At 38.1% G+C, this 15,000-nt stretch overlaps 4 pseudogenes; 3 read left to right on the top strand and 1 right to left on the bottom strand.

Moving 5' to 3' along the window:
- The first annotated feature begins 3,738 nt into the window (after positions 1-3,738).
- LOC126409637 (photosystem II CP47 reaction center protein-like) lies at positions 3,739-5,985 on the top strand (annotated as a pseudogene).
- LOC126409636 (cytochrome b6-like) lies at positions 5,401-7,802 on the top strand (annotated as a pseudogene).
- Positions 7,803-7,939: 137 nt separating this feature from the next.
- LOC126409638 (cytochrome b6-f complex subunit 4-like) lies at positions 7,940-9,371 on the top strand (annotated as a pseudogene).
- Positions 9,372-9,412: 41 nt separating this feature from the next.
- On the bottom strand, positions 9,413-12,551 carry LOC126409634 (DNA-directed RNA polymerase subunit alpha-like; annotated as a pseudogene).
- Positions 12,552-15,000: the final 2,449 nt, after the last annotated feature.

Below are 15,000 nucleotides of genomic sequence, written 5' to 3'. Positions count from 1 at the left end.
TGGAAATCATGTAAAGGCAATTCCTATTTGATATAGCTATTTGTGCAAGTATTTTACGATTAAGAAGGAGCTGCTTCTTGCGCAGATCGTGTATTAATCGACTATAGGGTACCCCATTCTCGCGGGTTACTGCATTTATCCGAGTGATCCACAAACGACGAAAATCTCGCTTTTGCCTTCCTCTACCCCTATGGCTGGAAACCAAAGCCCTTATTTTCTGTTGAGTAGCAGTTCGAGTAAGTCTTGAATGAGCTCCTCGAAAGCTTGATGCAAATAAACGAATTTTCCTTCGACGCCTCCGCGCAATATATCCACGTCTAACTCTTGTCATAGTTTAAAATGGGACTTTGATGAATAAGATTTTCATGAATAACTAATTGATTTTCATTTCTTTTCTTTCAGTCATTCTTTTTCCTTCTCTTGGTCTAAGCAAAACGGATTCTTCCGGTGTATAAAATAAAAATTCCGATGGCTTTCTTTTGCTACTATAACCTTCCCAACCACGATTTGTTATTTCTTACAGGCAGTTCATTTCCCCATGAATAAATAGTGGGTTCCATCGTTTCTATGGTTACTTCTTAAACGGCGAGGTCCTATCTATACACCGGAGCCCTTTCCCTCATTTAATCAATGTTATTGGTAACTTGTACAGTTCACACCATTTGGCTCTACCCATGAATTAGCCAGTAATAGGTCTTTTCACAACGAGATCTATCCATACAGTGACGGTATTTAATTATGAAGGTTGGCTAGGTAGCTGACCCTATCAGTCCGTTCTTTCATAAGTAAGAGCACCAATATAACTTTATGCTTTTTAAATACTATTTCCCCGCTTAATGGATAACCATTCGCTACCAATGAGGAATCGCTTTTCATCCCAAATTCAAATCAAGGCGATTGGATTTGCACCAATGGAAACCATAAATTCCATACACAATAGAGGTATATGATAGATTAGATCTTTTTTAAAAATGTAGTTCTTCCATTCTACCCCATTCATTTTCATTGGCACTGGTCATTGATACTGGAAAAATGGTTTAGTTTAGGTCACAGTTCATGATCTGAACGAGTCACACATACACCCTAGTACATGTTCCTCTACGCTGAGGGCATCCTCGAAGAGCAGGAGATTTCGTGACATTTCTCATTGGCTGTCTTGTGTTTCTAATAAGTTGTTTAATAGTTGGCATGCTGAATCGTATATAGAATCGGTTGGTTTAGATCGATCCTAACCTGATGATTATGAATTACTTTCATTTGAGTTGAAGATTCTACTTCGAACCATGGTTCGAAGTAGAATTACCGATTTACACAAAATCCGCGCTATTTTCGACTGCTACAAGATCAACAATGCCATGAGCTTGGGCTTCTGTTGCTGACATAAAAACATCCCTTTCCATGTCTTCAGATACAACCCATAAAGGTTTGCCCGTTCTTTGTACATAAACTCTTGTTAGTATTTCGCGAAGTTTCAACAGTTCTTCCGCTTCCAGGATAAATTCTCCTGCTTGTGCCTCATAAAAAGAACTAGCAGGTTGGTGGATCATAACCCTGATTATAATATGTCATAATGAACGATTCCTCTATCTCGCAAAATGGAGCGAAAAGAATAAATAAAAATAAAAAAAGATAGAAAACCGTACAGGCAATTTTTGCACATTGCATACGGCTCCGCAATGGAATCTACTCTTCTCTTACATCAAAGAAAGAGACAAATAGATCTATCAGATCCAAATCGTTGGATGATCCATTTACCACCCTTCTCCTCGTAGGAACAAAAAAATACTATGATGGTTCCGTTGCTTTAGATAATATATTCATCTCTCTTCTATGATTCAGCAATCCCAAAGTTTCTTTCTGGTCTGAGTCTGATTAAATAAGAAAAATGATAAGGAAAATGATCCCTTTCTTTTCATGCTTAGAAATATTCAGACTCATGTTGTGTAAGGAAAAGGGGTTGTTTGTGACGCTGAAATGGACCCCCGATAAATAACATAGGAATAAGATCAAATCGGGACTAACCTTTTGTTTCATACTACTATCTCGATACATAATCATGTTATGAAGAAGCAATAATGATTTGCTCATATCGAACTAAACGTGCCATGCTATTATTACTTATATATTCCATATGGCGAAGGCATAGTCTTATTTTTCTTCAAGTCAAATAAAAACTCATTGGCGCCGAGCGTGAGGGAATGCTAGACGTTTGGTAAATTCTCCTCCGACCAGGATGAAAGATCCCATCGAAGCGGCTAATCCCATGCATATTGTATGTACGTCTGGTGGAACAATTTGCATAGCATCATAAATAGCTATTCCCGGTATTACCCATCCGCCGGGAGAATTTATAAACAAATAGAGATCCCTGGTATTATCTTCCATACTGAGATATACCATGAGACCAACAAGTTGATTCGAGATCTCGCTATCAACGCCTTGGCCTAAAAAAAGTAATCTTTCTCGATGAAGTCGGTTGATTAGGAAAAATTGTATCCCCGCAGAACCGTACACGCACCTTTCGATACATACGGTTCAAAAAAGTTCGAAAAAAAAATAATCAATGTGTCGATTCCAGACCTATTCTTTTTGAGTTTAGGCGTTTTCCTGACGAAGGGGTTTATTTTCATTTGCATTTTCCACAAAAATTAGTTTTGGTTTGCCCTCCTAACCTACAAAAAAGAATTCACTGAACATCTTTTTATTGATGTATTCTTTTGATTGATGTATTGTTTCATCGAGATCCAAATCGCGATGCCATTTTCTTGTTCCTGAATGGGCCTCTTCACTTATTTTAGGTTTATGCTCTACTCCGGGTAAAGATTCGCCCGAATTCCATTTGCACATATAGGACAAATGACCCCAGTACCACTTATTTTTTCTTACGACTTTTTTATGCCTTCCACCAACCAAGTATTCGATGTATTCATCACATTTATATTTATTAGTGGTTTGAGATCACTCCTATGGTCTTATTTCTGATAGATGATAGAAGTTGTAATCAATATTACCCATTTGGTATTTTCTGAACGGAGCCTGGATACTTCATTTTATTGTTCCAAGTCAACCATAGATTATTCTAATTGATAAGATAATATTTATCTTTCAAACGAATTGATCCATTTGCACATTTCACGCTCCGAATTATTGAATTGATTTGATGATTCAATCAATCTTTCTTAGGCGAAAGAGAGTATATCTCGATCAGGGGAGAGAACGGGGAAATCCCATATGACCCAATATGTCCGACAAGTCGCACTATATGTCAACCCAAACTGCATCTTCCTCTCCAGGACTCCGAAAAGGGACTTTTGGAACACCAATGGGCATTACATTAAAGAAAACGGGGTTAAGTACTATACTTCACTTTGATGTGGAAACGTAACAATGGGTTTATTGTCCTCATAATATTTTTGTTTATCATATTTTATACATAGATTGGAAGACTCATGTAGGAAGACAGAATGAAAAAAAGAAAATTCTTAGGGACGGAGCGGATCCTTCGAATGATGAACAAGTATCTAATGGATTCACTTAAAAAAATGGGACCAATCCCCCATTGCGTATTGGTACTTATCGGGTATAAAATAAATCTGCTTCTCTTTGTTCCTGCGAACAGAACGGAATTGTTCCATTATTACTATCACCTGCGGCACGTAATAAATGTGAACCCTTGCACCGAGATAATCACTGAATGAGGTCCATAGCATAGTCTTTCCAATGTGACAAAGTTACATAGTGTCTATTTTTCTTTGATGAAGGGGTATTTCCATGGGTTTGCCTTGGTATCGTGTTCATACTGTCGTATTGAATGATCCTGGTCGCTTGCTTCTGTCCATATAATGCATACAGCTCTAGTTTCTGGTTGGGCCGGTTCTATGGCTCTATACGAATTAGCTGTTTTTGATCCCTCTGATCCCGTTCTTGATCCAATGTGGCGACAAGGTATGTTCGTTATACCCTTCATGACTCGTTTAGGAATAACCAATTCATGGGGCGGTTGGAGTATTACAGGAGGAACTGTAACCAATCCGGGTATTTGGAGTTACGAAGGTGTTGCCGGGGCACACATTGTGTTTTCTGGCTTGTGCTTCTTGGCAGCTATCTGGCATTGGGTGTATTGGGATCTAGAAATATTCTGTGATGAACGTACGGGAAAACCCTCTTTGGATTTGCCCAAGATCTTTGGAATTCATTTATTTTTATCTGGGGTGGCTTGCTTTGGGTTTGGTGCATTTCATGTAACAGGTTTGTATGGCCCTGGAATATGGGTGTCTGATCCTTATGGGCTAACCGGAAAAGTGCAACCTGTAAGTCCTTCATGGGGCGCGGAGGGTTTTGATCCTTTTGTTCCGGGGGGATAGCTTCTCATCATATTGCAGCGGGCACCTTGGGAATATTAGCGGGTCTATTCCATCTTAGTGTTCGCCCGCCCCAACGTCTATACAAAGCATTACGTATGGGCAATATTGAAACTGTGCTTTCCAGTAGTATCGCTGCTGTGTTTTTTGCAGCTTTCGTTGTTGCTGGAACTATGTGGTATGGTTCAGCGACTACTCCGATCGAATTATTTGGTCCTACTCGTTATCAGTGGGATCAGGGATATTTCCAGCAAGAAATATATCGAAGAGTTAACGCCGGGCTAGCTGAAAATCTGAGTTTATCGGAATCTTGGTCTAAAATTCCCGATAAACTAGCTTTTTATGATTATATCGGTAATAATCCGGCGAAAGGAGGATTGTTCAGAGCCGGCTCAATGGACAACGGGGATGGAATAGCTGTTGGGTGGTTAGGACACCCTGTCTTTAGAGATAAAGAGGGGCATGAACTTTTTGTACGTCGTATGCCTACCTTCTTTGAAACATTTCCGGTAGTTTTGGTAGATGGAGACGGAATTGTGAGAGCCGATGTTCCTTTTAGAAGGGCAGAATCCAAGTATAGTGTCGAACAAGTGGGTGTAACTGTTGAGTTCTATGGTGGTGAACTCGATGGAGTCAGTTATAATGATCCTGCTACTGTGAAAAAATATGCTAGACGTGCCCAATTGGGTGAAATTTTTGAATTGGATCGCGCTACTTTGAAATCCGATGGTGTTTTTCGTAGTAGTCCAAGGGGTTGGTTCACTTTTGGACATGCTTCGTTTGCTTTGCTTTTCTTTTTCGGCCACATTTGGCATGGTGCTAGAACCTTGTTCAGAGATGTTTTTGCTGGTATCGACCCAGATTTAGATGCTCAAGTGGAATTTGGAACCTTCCAAAAACTGGGGGATCCAACTACAAGGAGACAAGTAGTCTGATACAACATTTCTTTCATATGTCTAGCCTATGTTTCATATAGGGTACTGGAGAAATATTAATTCGAATCATCACCTATTACTCTTGACCTTTACTTGTCTGGGAAATGATCCCAAATGAACAGGTATGGAAGCTATAATTGTAAAACACGATCGAATCTATGGAAGCATTGGTTTATACATTCCTGTTGGTCTCGACTCTGGGGATAATATTTTTTGCTATCTTTTTTCGAGAACCGCCTAAGGTTCCAAATAAAAAGATGAAATGATTTTTCATTATCTCAATTGAAATGATGACCCTCCGATGAGGAGGGTCATCATTTCAACTAGTCCCCGTGTTCCTCAAATGGATCTCTTAGTTGTTGAGAGGGTTGCCCAAAGGCGGTATATAAGGCATACCCCGTAAAGCTTACAAGTAAACCAGATATGAAGATGGCGACTAGAGTTGCAGTTTCCATTATTAAGTGATTTCAAGACCACGATGGATCTACGATAAGATAGTTTATTTACAACGGAATCGTATACAAAGTCAACAGATCTCAAACAATGCACGGAATAGGATTTATGGCTACACAAACCATTGAGGGTAGTTCCAGATCTGGGCCAAGACGGACTATTGTAGGCGATTTATTAAAACCATTGAATTCGGAATATGGTAAAGTAGCCCCTGGATGGGGAACTACACCCCTTATGGGTGTCGCAATGGCTCTATTTGCAGTATTCCTATCTATTATTTGGAGATTTATAATTCTTCCGTTTTACTGGATGGTATTTCATTAAGTTAGGTCCAGAAGAACGGATAAGTCCTAACTTTCAATAAAAAAAAGAATCACTTAGGATTCGGATTTCTAGGTCATCTCATTCTGTTTGGTAGTTCGACCGCGGAATTCTTTTGTTTCGGTATTTCCGGAATATGAGTGTGTGACTTGTTATACCTATTGATAGTACAGAGAATAAGTCTGTCATCTCATCGAGAGAGATGGTTCTAGCCCGTCAGATAGTCAGTCTAGTATCTGGAGCACGGACTATATGGAATAGATTAAGAACTATTTAAACTATGATTCATACCTACTATTCATACCTCGTGACCGGCCTCCAACTACTATTATTTTTTTCAATTAACTTTTCAATGAGGCGTTTCAGAAATCGAACCACCTTTTTCCTTCAGAATCATGCTTAGTTTGAGCTGAGCGAGGGACAGGACAAATATTTCTATGGATTCTTAGTTATTATATCTGTTCATTGAATAAGTGAAGTGATGATCAAACGAAAGGGTTCCTACTCAGAGAACTCTTTGGTTCTGTTTTGTTCTTTGTTGAATCATCGTGGTTCTAGTAGGAATCTGAGGTTTCAATTGATTCATAGGGTCTCAACAAGATAATTCCTATCAATAGTAAATTCGTATGTATTACGTATAAACAAAAATAAAATAGGGTAAGAGAACATTCAAAAGGCCTGTAACAATCAACATAGGATGAGCCAACTTGATATTTTGGCGCTATCATCACAAAGAAGAGATTTAGAGTTTTGGTTCCCTCATTTTATCTGGAAAGATTGAATCAAGTGAAGTCTCTAAAAGGTTTCAAATCTTTCTTTTCTATTGCACGTTGCAACCAGAACCAGTATTGGGGTGTTTTCGCTTGAGCCGTACGAGACGAAATTCTCATATACGGTTCTTAGAGGGGGAGTCCCTTCGCCTTCGGTTCACCTATCTCAATAAAGTATATGATTGGTTCGAGGAGCGTCTCGAGATTCAAGCGATTGCAGATGATATAACTAGTAAATATGTTCCTCCTCATGTCAATATATTTCATTGTCTAGGAGGGATCACACTTACTTGCTTTTAGTACAAGTAGCTACGGGTTTTGCTATGACTTTTACTATCGCCCGACCGTCACAGAAGCTTTTGCCTCTGTTCAATACATAATGACTGAAGCCAACTTCGGTTGGTTAATCCGATCAGTTCATCGATGGTCAGCAAGTATGATGGTTCTAATGATGATCCTGCACGTATTTCGTGTTTATCTCACAGGTGGTTTTAAGAAACCACGTGAATTGACTTGGGTTACGGGTGTAGTTCTGGCTGTGTTGACTGCATCCTTTGGGGTAACTGGTTATTCTTTACCTTGGGACCAAATTGGGTATTGGGCAGTCAAAATTGTAACTGGTGTACCTGAGGCTATCCCTATAGTGGGATCGCCCTTGGTAGAGTTATTACGCGGAAGTGCTAGCGTGGGTCAATCCACTTTGACCCGCTTTTATAGTTTACACACTTTTGTATTACCTCTTCTTACCGCCGTATTTATGTTAATGCACTTTTCAATGATACGTAAGCAAGGTATTTCAGGTCCTTTATAGAGAAGACAGAGCATAGGTATTTGTAATAGATCATATAATATATTGTTTGGGTAGGAACAAAAAAAATAGTATTTGTATTTCATTGCTATAAATATGGATTATTGAAAAGAATAAGACATGTTATTTGGATATTTCCCTTCAACCACGAAGTATTTTTATTTGATACGAACAGTTGAAGTGGATTCTCGGAGGAGAGGATGGATTATGGGAGTGTGTGACTTGAACTATTGATTGGTCCATGCAGATATATTATCTGCCACATTGGAATTCATAAACAAATGTGTCTCTGTTCCAACCGCCGCCCCCCTGCGGAGCAAGAGGATAGGCTGGTTCCTTTGAGGAGAATCTTTTCTATGATCAGACCCGAATCATGTCATGCATGAATAGGCTTCGTAAGATCTAGTAGAATAAGTGATGTGGCATGATCCAGATTATGTTCTATCTATTCCACTTCCATTTATTTAACTTATAGTAGGGAATGCATTCATTTCCCCTGCATCGACCCCGATCTATGATACTATCGGAGTGAAACACGGGATCTAAGGAAGAATCGAGGCTAGACTTTATTAGTAACAAGTAAATCCTTTGTACGTAAGAAGACTCTAAAAAACAATATTGTGCATCAATTACAAGGTATGAGACAATCCAAAAAGCATTTGATCATGATCGATGTAAGCCTACTTGGGTATTGAGCATTTATTTGTACGAACATAGTTTCCTGGATGGCATATGGATTTTATATGAATCCATTTCATTCCTTTGATTATTGCTCGAGCTGGATGATGAAAAATCATCATGTCCGGTTCTTTCGGGGGATGGATCCATAAGAATTCACCTATCCCAATAACAAAGAAACCCGACTTGAATGATCCTGTATTAAGAGCAAAATTGGCTAAGGGGATGGGACATAATTATTATGGGGAACCGGCATGGCCTAATGATCTTTTATATATTTTTCCCGTAGTAATTCTAGGTACTATTGCATGTAACGTAGGTCTAGCGGTTCTAGAGCCATCAATGATTGGTGAACCGGCAGATCCATTTGCAACTCCTTTGGAAATATTACCCGAATGGTACTTCTTTCCCGTATTTCAAATACTCCGTACAGTACCCAATAAGTTATTGGGTGTTCTTTTAATGGTTTCGGTACCAGCGGATTATTGACAGTACCCTTTTTGGAAAATGTTAATAAATTCCAAAATCCATTCCGTCGCCCAGTAGCTACAACAGTCTTTTTGATTGGTACGGCAGTAGCCCTTTGGTTAGGTATTGGAGCAACATTACCTATTGATAAGTCTCTAACTTTAGGTCTTTTTCAAATTAAAATAGATCTTGAAATACTAAGGTAAGGCGGGATATTACGTATGTATCTAGTTAGGCATACTTCAAAGTTTATCCTCCTAGATACATCTCTTTCATTTGATTATAGATCTATTCTGAAGAATCCACGAATACAGACTATGCTGAAGATTCAAAACAGACTTTGTTTTTGTTTCTTCTTTTTTCGTTAGTGTGTATATTTTAGTGTGTATATTGATTATATATTACAAATTATTATTCAATTCGAATTGAATAATAATTTGTAATATATAGGAAGAATAATTATAGTATAATTTTATAGTTAGTTTAGTTATAAAAAATAAGAAATAAGATAAAGATAAGAAAATAATAGAAATTTTATTTCATTATTTTCTAGTTAATAAATAGTCTTTCATTTATAATTTTTCATTTCGTGCTTTCATTCGAAATGAAAAAAAAATTTCAACGGGATTCAAACTGAGTTGAATTTTAAGCAAGTCGATTGTGAAACCCTTCTGTAGAATGTCGAATATTTGTTTTACGTCTTCTACGCGAAAATGCTCAATTCTCATAAGATCTTCTTGACTTTTACTCAAAAGGTCCAGCAATGTATGTATATTAGACCTTTTGAGACAGTTATAAGTCCTAGGAGGCAATTCTAATTGATCAATAAAAATACGTTTCAATATGATTTCTCTTTTCATATTATCCAATCCATCATCAAAGGTAAAAAAGGGCACACTAGCCCTTTTTTGATTGTCCTCCATATTTCTATTTATGTCCTGTTCCTCCGCATGTAAAAAAGGAATAAATAAATCGATCAAATTACGAGAAGCTTCATAAAGCGCTTCCTTAGGAGTTAAACTTCCATTCGTCCATATTTCAAGAAAAAGTATCTCTTGTTTCTCATTCCCATTCCCATAAGAATGAATACTATGATTCGCATTTCGAACAGGCATGGATACAGCATCTATAGGATAGCTTCCGTCTTGATAGTTATTTGGGGTTCTCGTACAATATCCACGACCCCTCTCAATTTTAATTCAATGCACAAATCAACCGGTTCCGTTAGGACAGCTATATGCTGTGTAGTATCAACTATTTCTACAGAAGGTGGTGAGATGATATCTTGAGCAGTTACGTGTCTAGGGCCCCTGACATAGATAGATGCGTCGAGAGTTCCGTACAGATCACTTCTAAATACAATTTTTTCAAATTCATTAAAATTTCATGGACTGATTCTTCAATACCTACTATCGTAGAATATTCATGTGGTACCTTATCAGATTTTGCGCGCGTAATACATGTTCCTTCTAGTTCTCCAAGTAAAGCCCTTCGCATCGCGATACCGATTGTATCGGCTTGACCCTTCATAAGTGGGGATAAAACGAAACGACCATAATAAAGGCGTTTGCTGTCTGCTCTTGATTCAACACACTTCCACTGTAGCGTCCGAGTGGATACTGGTACTTCCTCCCGAACCATACTAATATAATATTATTTGATGAGATCATTTAATTATTTATTTCTCTTGGATTGGAATCTTTTCCATTTTTATTTCTAAACGCGCCTTTTTTTGGCGGTCTACATCCATTATGCGGCATAGGGGTTACGTCACGTACAAAATTTAATAGTATACCACTTCTACGAATCGCTCGTAATGCTGCATCTCTCCCGAGACCGGGACCCTTTATCATGACTTCTGCTCGTTGCATACCCTGGTCTACTACCGCACGAATAGCATTTCCTGCTGCGGTTTGAGCAGCAAATGGGGTACCCCTTCTTGTGCCCTTGAATCCACAGGTACCCGCAGAAGACCAAGAAACGACCCGACCTTGTGGGTCTGTAACAGTAACAATAGTATTGTTGAAACTCGCTTGAACATGAATAACTCCTATTGGTGTTCTACACCCACTCTTACGTGAACTAATACGGCTATTTCTACGTGAACCAATTCTTGGTATAGGTTTTGTCATATTCTATTTGCCATCTCATAAATATGAGTCAGAGATATACGGATATATCCATTTCATGTGAAAACAAATTCTTTATTTATTGTACATTAGGTCTCTTAGAAAGTGAAGTTCTTTTTTTTTATAAATATTATCCCTGTCTCTGTTTATGTTTCGGATTAGAACAAATTACTATAATTCGTCCTCGCCTACGGATCAGTCGACATTTTTCACAAATCTTACGAACAGAAGCTCTTATTTTCATATTTGTTGTTCCTTAATTCCGAATCTACTCTTTGAAAGAAAATAAGTCTCTTTTCTTTAATTCACCTTAAGTTAGTGTTTGAGCCTTAAAATTTATCCCCATGAAAATTTAAATACCTAATCGTTTGAATCTTTATTGCGAAGTCTATAAATTATACGTCCCCTTGTTGAATCATAACGGCTGACTTCTATTTTACTCTATCTCCTGGTAGTATTCGTATAAAACTACGTCGTATCCGCCCTGAAACATAACCTAGAACCAGGTCTTCGTTATCTAAGCGAACCCAGAACATGCCATTGGGAAGTGATTCAGTAATTAAACCTTCATGGATCAATTTTGTTCTTTCATTCCAGGTAACCTCCTTGAAGTATTAACTAATGTAGGAGGAGTGACATTAGACAACCCACCTCTACTCTCTTTTCATAAATAGGAAGTTACGTATCAAATTCGTATACCAGATGGATCACCTCACCATATATAAAACAAAATTTCTCCTCCAATTCTTTCTAGTCGAGCTTCTCGATCTGTCATTATACCCCTAGAAGTAGAAAGAATTACAACCCCTATCCCGCCTGAAATCCTAGGAATTCGTTGAGAGTTGGAATAGATTCGCAGACCTGGTCTGCTGATACGCTTTAAAATATTTCTATGTGCTCTTTTCCTATTTCTTCTATGTCGTAGGGTTAAAACCAAGAAATCCTTGTTGTTTTCCCGGTGCTTCCTAACATTTTCGATAAAACCCTCTCGTAGAAGTATTTCACAATGTTTTCGGTAATATTAGTGGATGGTATTCGAACTGTTCCTTTTTATCCATGTCAGCATTTCTTATATAAGTTATTATATCGGCAATAGTGTCTCTACCCATGACGAACTATCATTTTTTTTTTGCTTTGATATAATCAACATGTTTCTTTTTTATTTTTCATTAAAGGTATATGCCTGAGACATAATCTACTAATTTATCCATTTCAAAGACCCTACTACCCATTGTCTCGTCTACTAGCGTTCATTATTTATAATACTTCGGGAGCTAATGAGACTATCTTAGTGAAATTTAACTGTCTCAATTCACGAGCAATCGAACCAAAAACTCGGGTGCCTTTTGGATTTCCTTCTTGATCAATGACAACTGCTGCATTGTCATCATACCGGATTATCATACCGTTGTCGCGCTTGAGTTCTTTACATGTACGTACAATTACAGCTCTGATTACTTCTGATCTTTCCAGGGGCATATTTGGCACTGCTTCTTTGATTACAGCAACAATAACGTCACCGATATGAGCATATCGGTAATTACTAGCTCCTATGATTCGAATACACATCAATTTTCGAGCTCCGCTGTTGTCCGCTACATTCAAAAAGGTCTGAGGTTGAATCATCTTTCTTTATTTGAGTTCTTTCAATGCAAGAGGCGAGGGGAAAAGAAAATTTTCTGTCCAGAAATAAGTAAACCAGCGATTATAGATTATATTTTTCATCATTCATAAATATCCCTTTGGTCCGATATCCCTATTCCGCAATAACGAATTTGTTCGTATAGGCATTTGCGCGCCGCTATTTCCATAGCGGCTCTGGCTACGGTTTCTGATACTCCGCCCATTTCATAAAGTATTCGATCCGGTTTAACGACGGATACCCAATATTCAGGAGATCCCTTCCCCGAACCCATACGTGTTTCCGCGGGTCTTAGTGTAACGGGTTTGTCGGGGAATATACGTACCCATATTTTTCCGCCACGACGGGCATATCGTGTCATTGCGCGGCGCCCTGCTTCTATTTGTCTAGATGTGATCCAAGCGGGTTCAAGTGCCTGAAGCGCATATTTACCGAAACAAATACGATTGCCCCGATAAGATACTCCTTTCATTCTTCCTCTATGTTGTTTACGAAACCTGGTTCTTTTGGGGTTATAGTTGATGGTAGTGTCTCAATTCCATCTCTACTACAGAACCGGACATGAGAGTTTCTTCTCATCCAGCTCCTCGCGAATGAAACGATAAATAAACAATAAATAATATTAGGATTATTTAATGGATGAAATTTCGCGGGCGAATATTTACTCTTTTATATTTATCTGCTTTATTCGTAGGGTCGCTCCATAACCTCTTCGAAGAAATCAGTTCGTTCCCGGCGCGTTCCGCCATCCCGTCCAGTGAATCATTAGGATTCGTTTTCAATCGAATCCTCCGCAGTCACAGGTTCCGTCGTTCCCATAGCTTCTCCTCCATTAATGTCGAGGTCTGAATTCTGCAATGGAGCTTCTAATTTAATCTGTCCCTGAGTCAATCTCCTCAGTCTCTATCGACTCAATGCTCTTTATTTTTGAAATCTATCTCAATTATAGATGAATTGAATTATATTATAGTATATGATGCCTTATCACATTGCCCTTTCTAAGATGATTCATAGACCATACATATTGGAATAATATATCATTTCTTTTCCCCTTCTCTCTTTCTCTCATCCTTCCATTCATCCGCATCCCTCTATTTTGGTTTCACAACTTACACAATCAATCAAGATTCATTTTACTTTATTGAAAAAGGATTTCAGTTGCTACAAATATATGATTATTATCTCATATAATGACCGATTCCTTGGATCTTGAGAATACGAAGCAATGAGCTGGTTATTAATTTATATTTATATTAGGTAGGGTCCAATTCTTTCTTTTAGTCCCAACGAGTCACACACTAAGCATAGCAATTCTATCATATCAAAGTGGTAAATCGAATTGTTATTCAAACATATATAATTGATCCGTTTTGACTAAACGGAAAAAGACCTAAACTAAATTGAGTTTTTTGCCCTGTCCATGGATAAGTATCCATGAATAGAATCGCAAGAAAAGGAGCCATTACTCTTCATCCAAAAATATCCAAATTTTTATCCCTAATACTCCATAGATAGTTCGAACTGGATAGGAACAATAATCAATTTTCACTCGAATGGTCTGTAGGGGAACCCTACCTTCTCTAATCCATTCAACGCGGGCAATTTCGTTTCCATTGAGACGTCCTGCAATTTGTACCTGAATTCCCTTTGCATCCGCTTGTTCAGCTAATTCAATAGCTTTTTTCATTGCCTTTCTAAAGGAAACTCTATTCTTTAATTGCAGAGCGATATATTCTGCAAGAATATTAGGTTGCCCGTAAGGTCTTGCAACTCTTGCGATAGCAATGTTGAGTCTTCGGTTCACAGAATGAAAGCTTTTTGTACATTAGTCTGTAATTCTTCGATTCCTCGGGCTCGACCCTCTATTAACATATTGGCGAATCCAATATGAATTATGACTTGGATCAAATCGATTCTTTTTTTAATATCTATACGTGCAATTCCTTCAAAACCTGAGGATATTCTCATATGTTTTGTACATAATTCTTGATACAATCCCGTATTTTTCATCTTCCTGGAGACCTTTGGAATAATTTTTGGTTGTGCGAACCAAAAGGAACGATGACTTTGGGTTGTACCAAGTCTGAAACCAAGTGGATTATTTTCTGTCCCATATCTACCTACCAATATTCTCTTTCTAAACTAAAAGTCATGTTTGAAAATCAAATATTTTTAAATTGAAGTTAGGTCTTTCGCTCAATACAATAGTTATATGACAGGTGGGTCTTTTATTGGGTAACTACGTCCCCGAGCTCGCGGTTTTAACCTTTTGACGATAACACCTTCGTTGACTTCGGCTTTACTAATAAATAAATCAGCTTCTTTCAAACCCCTATTGTGACTAGCATTTGCTGCTGCGGAATAAACTAATTTGAAAATGGGGTAACATGCTCGATAAGGCATGAGTTCCAGTATCATAAGTGTTTGCTCATAGG

Source organism: Nymphaea colorata, unplaced genomic scaffold, assembly GCF_008831285.2.
Source record: "Nymphaea colorata isolate Beijing-Zhang1983 unplaced genomic scaffold, ASM883128v2 scaffold0682, whole genome shotgun sequence".
NCBI classification, from domain to species: Eukaryota; Viridiplantae; Streptophyta; class Magnoliopsida; order Nymphaeales; family Nymphaeaceae; genus Nymphaea; species Nymphaea colorata.
This window is presented reverse-complemented; position numbering and strand designations above follow the sequence as displayed.